This window comes from Uloborus diversus, unplaced genomic scaffold, assembly GCF_026930045.1.
Source record: "Uloborus diversus isolate 005 unplaced genomic scaffold, Udiv.v.3.1 scaffold_11, whole genome shotgun sequence".
Lineage (NCBI taxonomy): Eukaryota > Metazoa > Arthropoda > Arachnida > Araneae > Uloboridae > Uloborus > Uloborus diversus.
The window spans coordinates 2,546,961-2,559,562 of record NW_026557765.1 but is presented as its reverse complement, the minus strand read 5'-3'; the positions used below and the strand labels follow the sequence as shown (position 1 = coordinate 2,559,562).

The window sequence follows — 12,602 nt, the reverse complement described above, 5'->3', positions numbered from 1 at the left end:
AAGAGTTAAAGAAAGTTGAAAGGCTGTCATCAAAACTAGAAAAAATGAGATTAAGTTAGCAAAAGAGACGATTGTATCCGAACAAGCATCAACAGGGTTCATACTTCATTTCAGAAATAAAATGAAGGAGTTTTGAGGGAGTAAAATGAGATTTTGAACGAGTACTAATGGGCTGTGATTGAAGGATGTCTCACTTTTTTTCAACATATTCAACACCCTTCCATCTTTGTCACACTTCACCTAACTCCTCCTCTCGTCACTTTTGAACGAGTACTAATGGGCTGTGATTGAAGGATGTCTCACTTTTTTTCAACATATTCAACACCCTTCCATCTTTGTCACACTTCACCTAACTCCTCCTCTCGTCACTTTTGAACGAGTACTAATGGGCTGTGATTGAAGGATGTCTCACTTTTTTTCAACATATTCAACACCCTTCCATCTTTGTCACACTTCACCTAACTCCTCCTCTCGTCACTTTTGAACGAGTACTAATGGGCTGTGATTGAAGGAGGTCTCACTTTTTTTCAACATATTCAACACCCTTCCATCTTTGTCACACTTCACCTAACTCCTCCTCTCGTCACTTTTGAACGAGTACTAATGGGCTGTGATTGAAGGAGGTCTCACTTTTTTTCAACATATTCAACACCCTTCCATCTTTGTCACACTTCACCTAACTCCTCCTCTCGTCACTTTTGAACGAGTACTAATGGGCTGTGATTGAAGGAGGTCTCACTTTTTTTCAACATATTCAACACCCTTCCATCTTTGTCACACTTCACCTAACTCCTCCTCTCGTCACTTTTGAACGAGTACTAATGGGCTGTGATTGAAGGAGGTCTCACTTTTTTTCAACATATTCAACACCCTTCCATCTTTGTCACACTTCACCTAACTCCTCCTCTCGTCACTTTTGAACGAGTACTAATGGGCTGTGATTGAAGGAGGTCTCACTTTTTTTCAACATATTCAACACCCTTCCATCTTTGTCACACTTCACCTAACTCCTCCTCTTGTCACTTTTGAACGAGTACTAATGGGCTGTGATTGAAGGAGGTCTCACTTTTTTTCAACATATTCAACACCCTTCCATCTTTGTCACACTTCACCTAACTCCTCCTCTCGTCACTTTTGAACGAGTACTAATGGGCTGTGATTGAAGGATGTCTCACTTTTTTTCAACATATTCAACACCCTTCCATCTTTGTCACACTTCACCTAACTCCTCCTCTCGTCACTTTACTTTTGAACGAGTACTAATGGGCTGTGATTGAAGGATGTCTCACTTTTTTTCAACATATTCAACACCCTTCCATCTTTGTCACACTTCACCTAACTCCTCCTCTTGTCACTTTTGAACGAGTACTAATGGGCTGTGATTGAAGGAGGTCTCACTTTTTTTCAACATATTCAACACCCTTCCATCTTTGTCACACTTCACCTAACTCCTCCTCTTGTCACTTTTGAACGAGTACTAATGGGCTGTGATTGAAGGATGTCTCACTTTTTTTCAACATATTCAACACCCTTCCATCTTTGTCACACTTCACCTAACTCCTCCTCTCGTCACTTTTGAACGAGTACTAATGGGCTGTGATTGAAGGAGGTCTCACTTTTTTTCAACATATTCAACACCCTTCCATCTTTGTCACACTTCACCTAACTCCTCCTCTCGTCACTTTTGAACGAGTACTAATGGGCTGTGATTGAAGGAGGTCTCACTTTTTTTCAACATATTCAACACCCTTCCATCTTTGTCGTCACACTTCACCTAACTCCTCCTCTCGTCACTTTTGAATGGGCTGTGATTGAAGGAGGTCACACTTCACCTAACTCCTCCTCTTCACTTTTGAACGAGTACTAATGGGCTGTGATTGAAGGAGGTCTCACTTTTTTTCAACATATTCAACACCCTTCCATCTTTGTCACACTTCACCTAACTCCTCCTCTCGTCACTTTTGAACGAACTAATGGGCTGTGATTGAAGGATGTCTCACTTTTTTTCAACATATTCAACACCCTTCCATCTTTGTCACACTTCACCTAACTCCTCCTCTCGTCACTTTTGAACGAGTACTAATGGGCTGTGATTGAAGGATGTCTCACTTTTTTTCAACATATTCAACACCCTTCCATCTTTGTCACACTTCACCTAACTCCTCCTCTCGTCACTTTTGAACGAGTACTAATGGGCTGAACGAGTACTAATGGGCTGTGATTGAAGGAGGTGTCTCACTTTTTTTCAACATATTCAACACCCTTCCATCTTTGTCACACTTCACCTAACTCCTCCTCTTGTCACTTTTGAACGAGTACTAATGGGCTGTGATTGAAGGAGGTCTCACTTTTTTTCAACATATTCAACACCCTTCCATCTTTGTCACACTTCACCTAACTCCTCCTCTCGTCACTTTTGAACGAGTACTAATGGGCTGTGATTGAAGGATGTCTCACTTTTTTTCAACATATTCAACACCCTTCCATCTTTGTCACACTTCACCTAACTCCTCCTCTCGTCACTTTTGAACGAGTACTAATGGGCTGTGATTGAAGGAGGTCTCACTTTTTTTCAACATATTCAACACCCTTCCATCTTTGTCACACTTCACCTAACTCCTCCTCTCGTCACTTTTGAACGAGTACTAATGGGCTGTGATTGAAGGAGGTCTCACTTTTTTTCAACATATTCAACACCCTTCCATCTTTGTCACACTTCACCTAACTCCTCCTCTCGTCACTTTTGAACGAGTACTAATGGGCTGTGATTGAAGGAGGTCTCACTTTTTTTCACTTTTTTTCAACATATTCAACACCCTTCCATCTTTGTCACACTTCACCTAACTCCTCCTCTCGTCACTTTTGAACGAGTACTAATGGGCTGTGATTGAAGGAGGTCTCACTTTTTTTCAACATATTCAACACCCTTCCATCTTTGTCACACTTCACCTAACTCCTCCTCTCGTCACTTTTGAACGAGTACTAATGGGCTGTGATTGAAGGAGGTCTCACTTTTTTTCAACATATTCAACACCCTTCCATCTTTGTCACACTTCACCTAACTCCTCCTCTCGTCACTTTTGAACGAGTACTAATGGGCTGTGATTGAAGGAGGTCTCACTTTTTTTCAACATATTCAACACCCTTCCATCTTTGTCACACTTCACCTAACTCCTCCTCTCGTCACTTTTGAACGAGTACTAATGGGCTGTGATTGAAGGATGTCTCACTTTTTTTCAACATATTCAACACCCTTCCATCTTTGTCACACTTCACCTAACTCCTCCTCTCGTCACTTTTGAACGAGTACTAATGGGCTGTGATTGAAGGAGGTCTCACTTTTTTTCAACATATTCAACACCCTTCCATCTTTGTCACACTTCACCTAACTCCTCCTCTCGTCACTTTTGAACGAGTACTAATGGGCTGTGATTGAAGGATGTCTCACTTTTTTTCAACATATTCAACACCCTTCCATCTTTGTCACACTTCACCTAACTCCTCCTCTCGTCACTTTTGAACGAGTACTAATGGGCTGTGATTGAAGGAGGTCTCACTTTTTTTCAACATATTCAACACCCTTCCATCTTTGTCACACTTCACCTAACTCCTCCTCTCGTCACTTTTGAACGAGTACTAATGGGCTGTGATTGAAGGAGGTCTCACTTTTTTTCAACATATTCAACACCCTTCCATCTTTGTCACACTTCACCTAACTCCTCCTCTTGTCACTTTTGAACGAGTACTAATGGGCTGTGATTGAAGGAGGTCTCACTTTTTTTCAACATATTCAACACCCTTCCATCTTTGTCACACTTCACCTAACTCCTCCTCTCGTCACTTTTGAACGAGTACTAATGGGCTGTGATTGAAGGATGTCTCACTTTTTTTCAACATATTCAACACCCTTCCATCTTTGTCACACTTCACCTAACTCCTCCTCTCGTCACTTTTGAACGAGTACTAATGGGCTGTGATTGAAGGAGGTCTCACTTTTTTTCAACATATTCAACACCCTTCCATCTTTGTCACACTTCACCTAACTCCTCCTCTCGTCACTTTTGAACGAGTACTAATGGGCTGTGATTGAAGGATGTCTCACTTTTTTTCAACATATTCAACACCCTTCCATCTTTGTCACACTTCACCTAACTCCTCCTCTCGTCACTTTTGAACGAGTACTAATGGGCTGTGATTGAAGGAGGTCTCACTTTTTTTCAACATATTCAACACCCTTCCATCTTTGTCACACTTCACCTAACTCCTCCTCTCGTCACTTTTGAACGAGTACTAATGGGCTGTGATTGAAGGAGGTCTCACTTTTTTTCAACATATTCAACACCCTTCCATCTTTGTCACACTTCACCTAACTCCTCCTCTCGTCACTTTTGAACGAGTACTAATGGGCTGTGATTGAAGGAGGTCTCACTTTTTTTCAACATATTCAACACCCTTCCATCTTTGTCACACTTCACCTAACTCCTCCTCTTGTCACTTTTGAACGAGTACTAATGGGCTGTGATTGAAGGAGGTCTCACTTTTTTTCAACATATTCAACACCCTTCCATCTTTGTCACACTTCACCTAACTCCTCCTCTCGTCACTTTTGAACGAGTACTAATGGGCTGTGATTGAAGGATGTCTCACTTTTTTTCAACATATTCAACACCCTTCCATCTTTGTCACACTTCACCTAACTCCTCCTCTCGTCACTTTTGAACGAGTACTAATGGGCTGTGATTGAAGGAGGTCTCACTTTTTTTCAACATATTCAACACCCTTCCATCTTTGTCACACTTCACCTAACTCCTCCTCTCGTCACTTTTGAACGAGTACTAATGGGCTGTGATTGAAGGATGTCTCACTTTTTTTCAACATATTCAACACCCTTCCATCTTTGTCACACTTCACCTAACTCCTCCTCTCGTCACTTTTGAACGAGTACTAATGGGCTGTGATTGAAGGAGGTCTCACTTTTTTTCAACATATTCAACACCCTTCCATCTTTGTCACACTTCACCTAACTCCTCCTCTCGTCACTTTTGAACGAGTACTAATGGGCTGTGATTGAAGGAGGTCTCACTTTTTTTCAACATATTCAACACCCTTCCATCTTTGTCACACTTCACCTAACTCCTCCTCTCGTCACTTTTGAACGAGTACTAATGGGCTGTGATTGAAGGAGGTCTCACTTTTTTTCAACATATTCAACACCCTTCCATCTTTGTCACACTTCACCTAACTCCTCCTCTCGTCACTTTTGAACGAGTACTAATGGGCTGTGATTGAAGGAGGTCTCACTTTTTTTCAACATATTCAACACCCTTCCATCTTTGTCACACTTCACCTAACTCCTCCTCTCGTCACTTTTGAACGAGTACTAATGGGCTGTGATTGAAGGAGGTCTCACTTTTTTTCAACATATTCAACACCCTTCCATCTTTGTCACACTTCACCTAACTCCTCCTCTTGTCACTTTTGAACGAGTACTAATGGGCTGTGATTGAAGGAGGTCTCACTTTTTTTCAACATATTCAACACCCTTCCATCTTTGTCACACTTCACCTAACTCCTCCTCTCGTCACTTTTGAACGAGTACTAATGGGCTGTGATTGAAGGATGTCTCACTTTTTTTCAACATATTCAACACCCTTCCATCTTTGTCACACTTCACCTAACTCCTCCTCTCGTCACTTTTGAACGAGTACTAATGGGCTGTGATTGAAGGATGTCTCACTTTTTTTCAACATATTCAACACCCTTCCATCTTTGTCACACTTCACCTAACTCCTCCTCTCGTCACTTTTGAACGAGTACTAATGGGCTGTGATTGAAGGAGGTCTCACTTTTTTTCAACATATTCAACACCCTTCCATCTTTGTCACACTTCACCTAACTCCTCCTCTCGAAGGAGGTCTCACTTTTTTTCAACATATTCAACACCCTTCCATCTTTGTCACACTTCACCTAACTCCTCCTCTTGTCACTTTTGAACGAGTACTAATGGGCTGTGATTGAAGGAGGTCTCACTTTTTTTCAACATATTCAACACCCTTCCATCTTTGTCACACTTCACCTAACTCCTCCTCTCGTCACTTTTGAACGAGTACTAATGGGCTGTGATTGAAGGAGGTCTCACTTTTTTTCAACATATTCAACACCCTTCCATCTTTGTCACACTTCACCTAACTCCTCCTCTCGTCACTTTTGAACGAGTACTAATGGGCTGTGATTGAAGGAGGTCTCACTTTTTTTCAACATATTCAACACCCTTCCATCTTTGTCACACTTCACCTAACTCCTCCTCTCGTCACTTTTGAACGAGTACTAATGGGCTGTGATTGAAGGAGGTCTCACTTTTTTTCAACATATTCAACACCCTTCCATCTTTGTCACACTTCACCTAACTCCTCCTCTCGTCACTTTTGAACGAGTACTAATGGGCTGTGATTGAAGGAGGTCTCACTTTTTTTCAACATATTCAACACCCTTCCATCTTTGTCACACTTCACCTAACTCCTCCTCTCGTCACTTTTGAACGAGTACTAATGGGCTGTGATTGAAGGAGGTCTCACTTTTTTTCAACATATTCAACACCCTTCCATCTTTGTCACACTTCACCTAACTCCTCCTCTCGTCACTTTTGAACGAGTACTAATGGGCTGTGATTGAAGGAGGTCTCACTTTTTTTCAACATATTCAACACCCTTCCATCTTTGTCACACTTCACCTAACTCCTCCTCTCGTCACTTTTGAACGAGTACTAATGGGCTGTGATTGAAGGAGGTCACACTTTCACACTTCCATCTTTGTCACACTTCACCTAACTCCTCCTCTCGTCACTTTTGAACGAGTACTAATGGGCTGTGATTGAAGGAGGTCTCACTTTTTTTCAACATATTCAACACCCTTCCATCTTTGTCACACTTCACCTAACTCCTCCTCTCGTCACTCAACATATTCAACACCCTTCCATCTTTGTCACACTTCACCTAACTCCTCCTCTCGTCACTTTTGAACGAGTACTAATGGGCTGTGATTGAAGGAGGTCTCACTTTTTTTCAACATATTCAACACCCTTCCATCTTTGTCACACTTCACCTAACTCCTCCTCTCGTCACTTTTGAACGAGTACTAATGGGCTGTGATTGAAGGAGGTCTCACTTTTTTTCAACATATTCAACACCCTTCCATCTTTGTCACACTTCACCTAACTCCTCCTCTCGTCACTTTTGAACGAGTACTAATGGGCTGTGATTGAAGGAGGTCTCACTTTTTTTCAACATATTCAACACCCTTCCATCTTTGTCACACTTCACCTAACTCCTCCTCTCGTCACTTTTGAACGAGTACTAATGGGCTGTGATTGAAGGAGGTCTCACTTTTTTTCAACATATTCAACACCCTTCCATCTTTGTCACACTTCACCTAACTCCTCCTCTCGTCACTTTTGAACGAGTACTAATGGGCTGTGATTGAAGGATGTCTCACTTTTTTTCAACATATTCAACACCCTTCCATCTTTGTCACACTTCACCTAACTCCTCCTCTCGTCACTTTTGAACGAGTACTAATGGGCTGTGATTGAAGGAGGTCTCACTTTTTTTCAACATATTCAACACCCTTCCATCTTTGTCACACTTCACCTAACTCCTCCTCTCGTCACTTTTGAACGAGTACTAATGGGCTGTGATTGAAGGAGGTCTCACTTTTTTTCAACATATTCAACACCCTTCCATCTTTGTCACACTTCACCTAACTCCTCCTCTTGTCACTTTTGAACGAGTACTAATGGGCTGTGATTGAAGGAGGTCTCACTTTTTTTCAACATATTCAACACCCTTCCATCTTTGTCACACTTCACCTAACTCCTCCTCTCGTCACTTTTGAACGAGTACTAATGGGCTGTGATTGAAGGAGGTCTCACTTTTTTTCAACATATTCAACACCCTTCCATCTTTGTCACACTTCACCTAACTCCTCCTCTCGTCACTTTTGAACGAGTACTAATGGGCTGTGATTGAAGGAGGTCTCACTTTTTTTCAACATATTCAACACCCTTCCATCTTTGTCACACTTCACCTAACTCCTCCTCTCGTCACTTTTGAACGAGTACTAATGGGCTGTGATTGAAGGAGGTCTCACTTTTTTTCAACATATTCAACACCCTTCCATCTTTGTCACACTTCACCTAACTCCTCCTCTCGTCACTTTTGAACGAGTACTAATGGGCTGTGATTGAAGGAGGTCTCACTTTTTTTCAACATATTCAACACCCTTCCATCTTTGTCACACTTCACCTAACTCCTCCTCTTGTCACTTTTGAACGAGTACTAATGGGCTGTGATTGAAGGAGGTCTCACTTTTTTTCAACATATTCAACACCCTTCCATCTTTGTCACACTTCACCTAACTCCTCCTCTCGTCACTTTTGAACGAGTACTAATGGGCTGTGATTGAAGGATGTCTCACTTTTTTTCAACATATTCAACACCCTTCCATCTTTGTCACACTTCACCTAACTCCTCCTCTTCACTTTTGAACGAGTACTAATGGGCTGTGATTGAAGGAGGTCTCACTTTTTTTCAACATATTCAACACCCTTCCATCTTTGTCACACTTCACCTAACTCCTCCTCTCGTATTCAACACCCTTCCATCTTTGTCACACTTCACCTAACTCCTCCTCTCGTCACTTTTGAACGAGTACTAATGGGCTGTGATTGAAGGAGGTCTCACTTTTTTTCAACATATTCAACACCCTTCCATCTTTGTCACACTTCACCTAACTCCTCCTCTCGTCACTTTTGAACGAGTACTAATGGGCTGTGATTGAAGGAGGTCTCACTTTTTTTCAACATATTCAACACCCTTCCATCTTTGTCACACTTCACCTAACTCCTCCTCTCGTCACTTTTGAACGAGTACTAATGGGCTGTGATTGAAGGAGGTCTCACTTTTTTTCAACATATTCAACACCCTTCCATCTTTGTCACACTTCACCTAACTCCTCCTCTCGTCACTTTTGAACGAGTACTAATGGGCTGTGATTGAAGGATGTCTCACTTTTTTTCAACATATTCAACACCCTTCCATCTTTGTCACACTTCACCTAACTCCTCCTCTCGTCACTTTTGAACGAGTACTAATGGGCTGTGATTGAAGGAGGTCTCACTTTTTTTCAACATATTCAACACCCTTCCATCTTTGTCTCACTTTTTTTCAACATATTCAACACCCTTCCATCTTTGTCACACTTCACCTAACTCCTCCTCTCGTCACTTTTGAACGAGTACTAATGGGCTGTGATTGAAGGAGGTCTCACTTTTTTTCAACATATTCAACACCCTTCCATCTTTGTCACACTTCACCTAACTCCTCCTCTCGTCACTTTTGAACGAGTACTAATGGGCTGTGATTGAAGGAGGTCTCACTTTTTTTCAACATATTCAACACCCTTCCATCTTTGTCACACTTCACCTAACTCCTCCTCTTGTCACTTTTGAACGAGTACTAATGGGCTGTGATTGAAGGAGGTCTCACTTTTTTTCAACATATTCAACACCCTTCCATCTTTGTCACACTTCACCTAACTCCTCCTCTCGTCACTTTTGAACGAGTACTAATGGGCTGTGATTGAAGGATGTCTCACTTTTTTTCAACATATTCAACACCCTTCCATCTTTGTCACACTTCACCTAACTCCTCCTCTCGTCACTTTTGAACGAGTACTAATGGGCTGTGATTGAAGGAGGTCTCACTTTTTTTCAACATATTCAACACCCTTCCATCTTTGTCACACTTCACCTAACTCCTCCTCTCGTCACTTTTGAACGAGTACTAATGGGCTGTGATTGAAGGAGGTCTCACTTTTTTTCAACATATTCAACACCCTTCCATCTTTGTCACACTTCACCTAACTCCTCCTCTCGTCACTTTTGAACGAGTACTAATGGGCTGTGATTGAAGGAGGTCTCACTTTTTTTCAACATATTCAACACCCTTCCATCTTTCCTCTCGTCACTTTTGAACGAGTACTAATGGGCTGTGATTGAAGGAGGTCTCACTTTTTTTCAACATATTCAACACCCTCCTCTTGTCACTTTTGAACGAGTACTAATGGGCTGTGATTGAAGGAGGTCTCACTTTTTTTCAACATATTCAACACCCTTCCATCTTTGTCACACTTCACCTAACTCCTCCTCTCGTCACTTTTGAACGAGTACTAATGGGCTGTGATTGAAGGATGTCTCACTTTTTTTCAACATATTCAACACCCTTCCATCTTTGTCACACTTCACCTAACTCCTCCTCTCGTCACTTTTGAACGAGTACTAATGGGCTGTGATTGAAGGAGGTCTCACTTTTTTTCAACATATTCAACACCCTTCCATCTTTGTCACACTTCACCTAACTCCTCCTCTCGTCACTTTTGAACGAGTACTAATGGGCTGTGATTGAAGGATGTCTCACTTTTTTTCAACATATTCAACACCCTTCCATCTTTGTCACACTTCACCTAACTCCTCCTCTCGTCACTTTTGAACGAGTACTAATGGGCTGTGATTGAAGGAGGTCTCACTTTTTTTCAACATATTCAACACCCTTCCATCTTTGTCACACTTCACCTAACTCCTCCTCTTGTCACTTTTGAACGAGTACTAATGGGCTGTGATTGAAGGAGGTCTCACTTTTTTTCAACATATTCAACACCCTTCCATCTTTGTCACACTTCACCTAACTCCTCCTCTCGTCACTTTTGAACGAGTACTAATGGGCTGTGATTGAAGGATGTCTCACTTTTTTTCAACATATTCAACACCCTTCCATCTTTGTCACACTTCACCTAACTCCTCCTCTCGTCACTTTTGAACGAGTACTAATGGGCTGTGATTGAAGGAGGTCTCACTTTTTTTCAACATATTCAACACCCTTCCATCTTTGTCACACTTCACCTAACTCCTCCTCTCGTCACTTTTGAACGAGTACTAATGGGCTGTGATTGAAGGAGGTCTCACTTTTTTTCAACATATTCAACACCCTTCCATCTTTGTCACACTTCACCTAACTCCTCCTCTCGTCACTTTTGAACGAGTACTAATGGGCTGTGATTGAAGGAGGTCTCACTTTTTTTCAACATATTCAACACCCTTCCATCTTTGTCACACTTCACCTAACTCCTCCTCTCGTCACTTTTGAACGAGTACTAATGGGCTGTGATTGAAGGAGGTCTCACTTTTTTTCAACATATTCAACACCCTTCCATCTTTGTCACACTTCACCTAACTCCTCCTCTCGTCACTTTTGAACGAGTACTAATGGGCTGTGATTGAAGGATGTCTCACTTTTTTTCAACATATTCAACACCCTTCCATCTTTGTCACACTTCACCTAACTCCTCCTCTCGTCACTTTTGAACGAGTACTAATGGGCTGTGATTGAAGGAGGTCTCACTTTTTTTCAACATATTCAACACCCTTCCATCTTTGTCACACTTCACCTAACTCCTCCTCTCGTCACTTTTGAACGAGTACTAATGGGCTGTGATTGAAGGATGTCTCACTTTTTTTCAACATATTCAACACCCTTCCATCTTTGTCACACTTCACCTAACTCCTCCTCTCGTCACTTTTGAACGAGTACTAATGGGCTGTGATTGAAGGAGGTCTCACTTTTTTTCAACATATTCAACACCCTTCCATCTTTGTCACACTTCACCTAACTCCTCCTCTCGTCACTTTTGAACGAGTACTAATGGGCTGTGATTGAAGGAGGTCTCACTTTTTTTCAACATATTCAACACCCTTCCATCTTTGTCACACTTCACCTAACTCCTCCTCTCGTCACTTTTGAACGAGTACTAATGGGCTGTGATTGAAGGAGGTCTCACTTTTTTTCAACATATTCAACACCCTATTCAACACCCTTCCATCTTTGTCACACTTCACCTAACTCCTCCTCTCTGTCACTTTTGAACGAGTACTAATGGGCTGTGATTGAAGGAGGTCTCACTTTTTTTCAACATATTCAACACCCTTCCATCTTTGTCACACTTCACCTAACTCCTCCTCTCGTCACTTTTGAACGAGTACTAATGGGCTGTGATTGAAGGATGTCTCACTTTTTTTCAACATATTCAACACCCTTCCATCTTTGTCACACTTCACCTAACTCCTCCTCTCGTCACTTTTGAACGAGTACTAATGGGCTGTGATTGAAGGAGGTCTCACTTTTTTTCAACATATTCAACACCCTTCCATCTTTGTCACACTTCACCTAACTCCTCCTCTCGTCACTTTTGAACGAGTACTAATGGGCTGTGATTGAAGGAGGTCTCACTTTTTTTCAACATATTCAACACCCTTCCATCTTTGTCACACTTCACCTAACTCCTCCTCTTGTCACTTTTGAACGAGTACTAATGGGCTGTGATTGAAGGATGTCTCACTTTTTTTCAACATATTCAACACCCTTCCATCTTTGTCACACTTCACCTAACTCCTCCTCTCGTCACTTTTGAACGAGTACTAATGGGCTGTGATTGAAGGATGTCTCACTTTTTTTCAACATATTCAACACCCTTCCATCTTTGTCACACTTCAC

At 41.7% G+C, this 12,602-nt stretch overlaps 1 pseudogene; it reads right to left on the bottom strand.

Moving 5' to 3' along the window:
- Nucleotides 1-12,602, bottom strand: part of LOC129232190 (uncharacterized) — a 222,266-nt pseudogene that overhangs the window by 60,361 nt on the left and 149,303 nt on the right.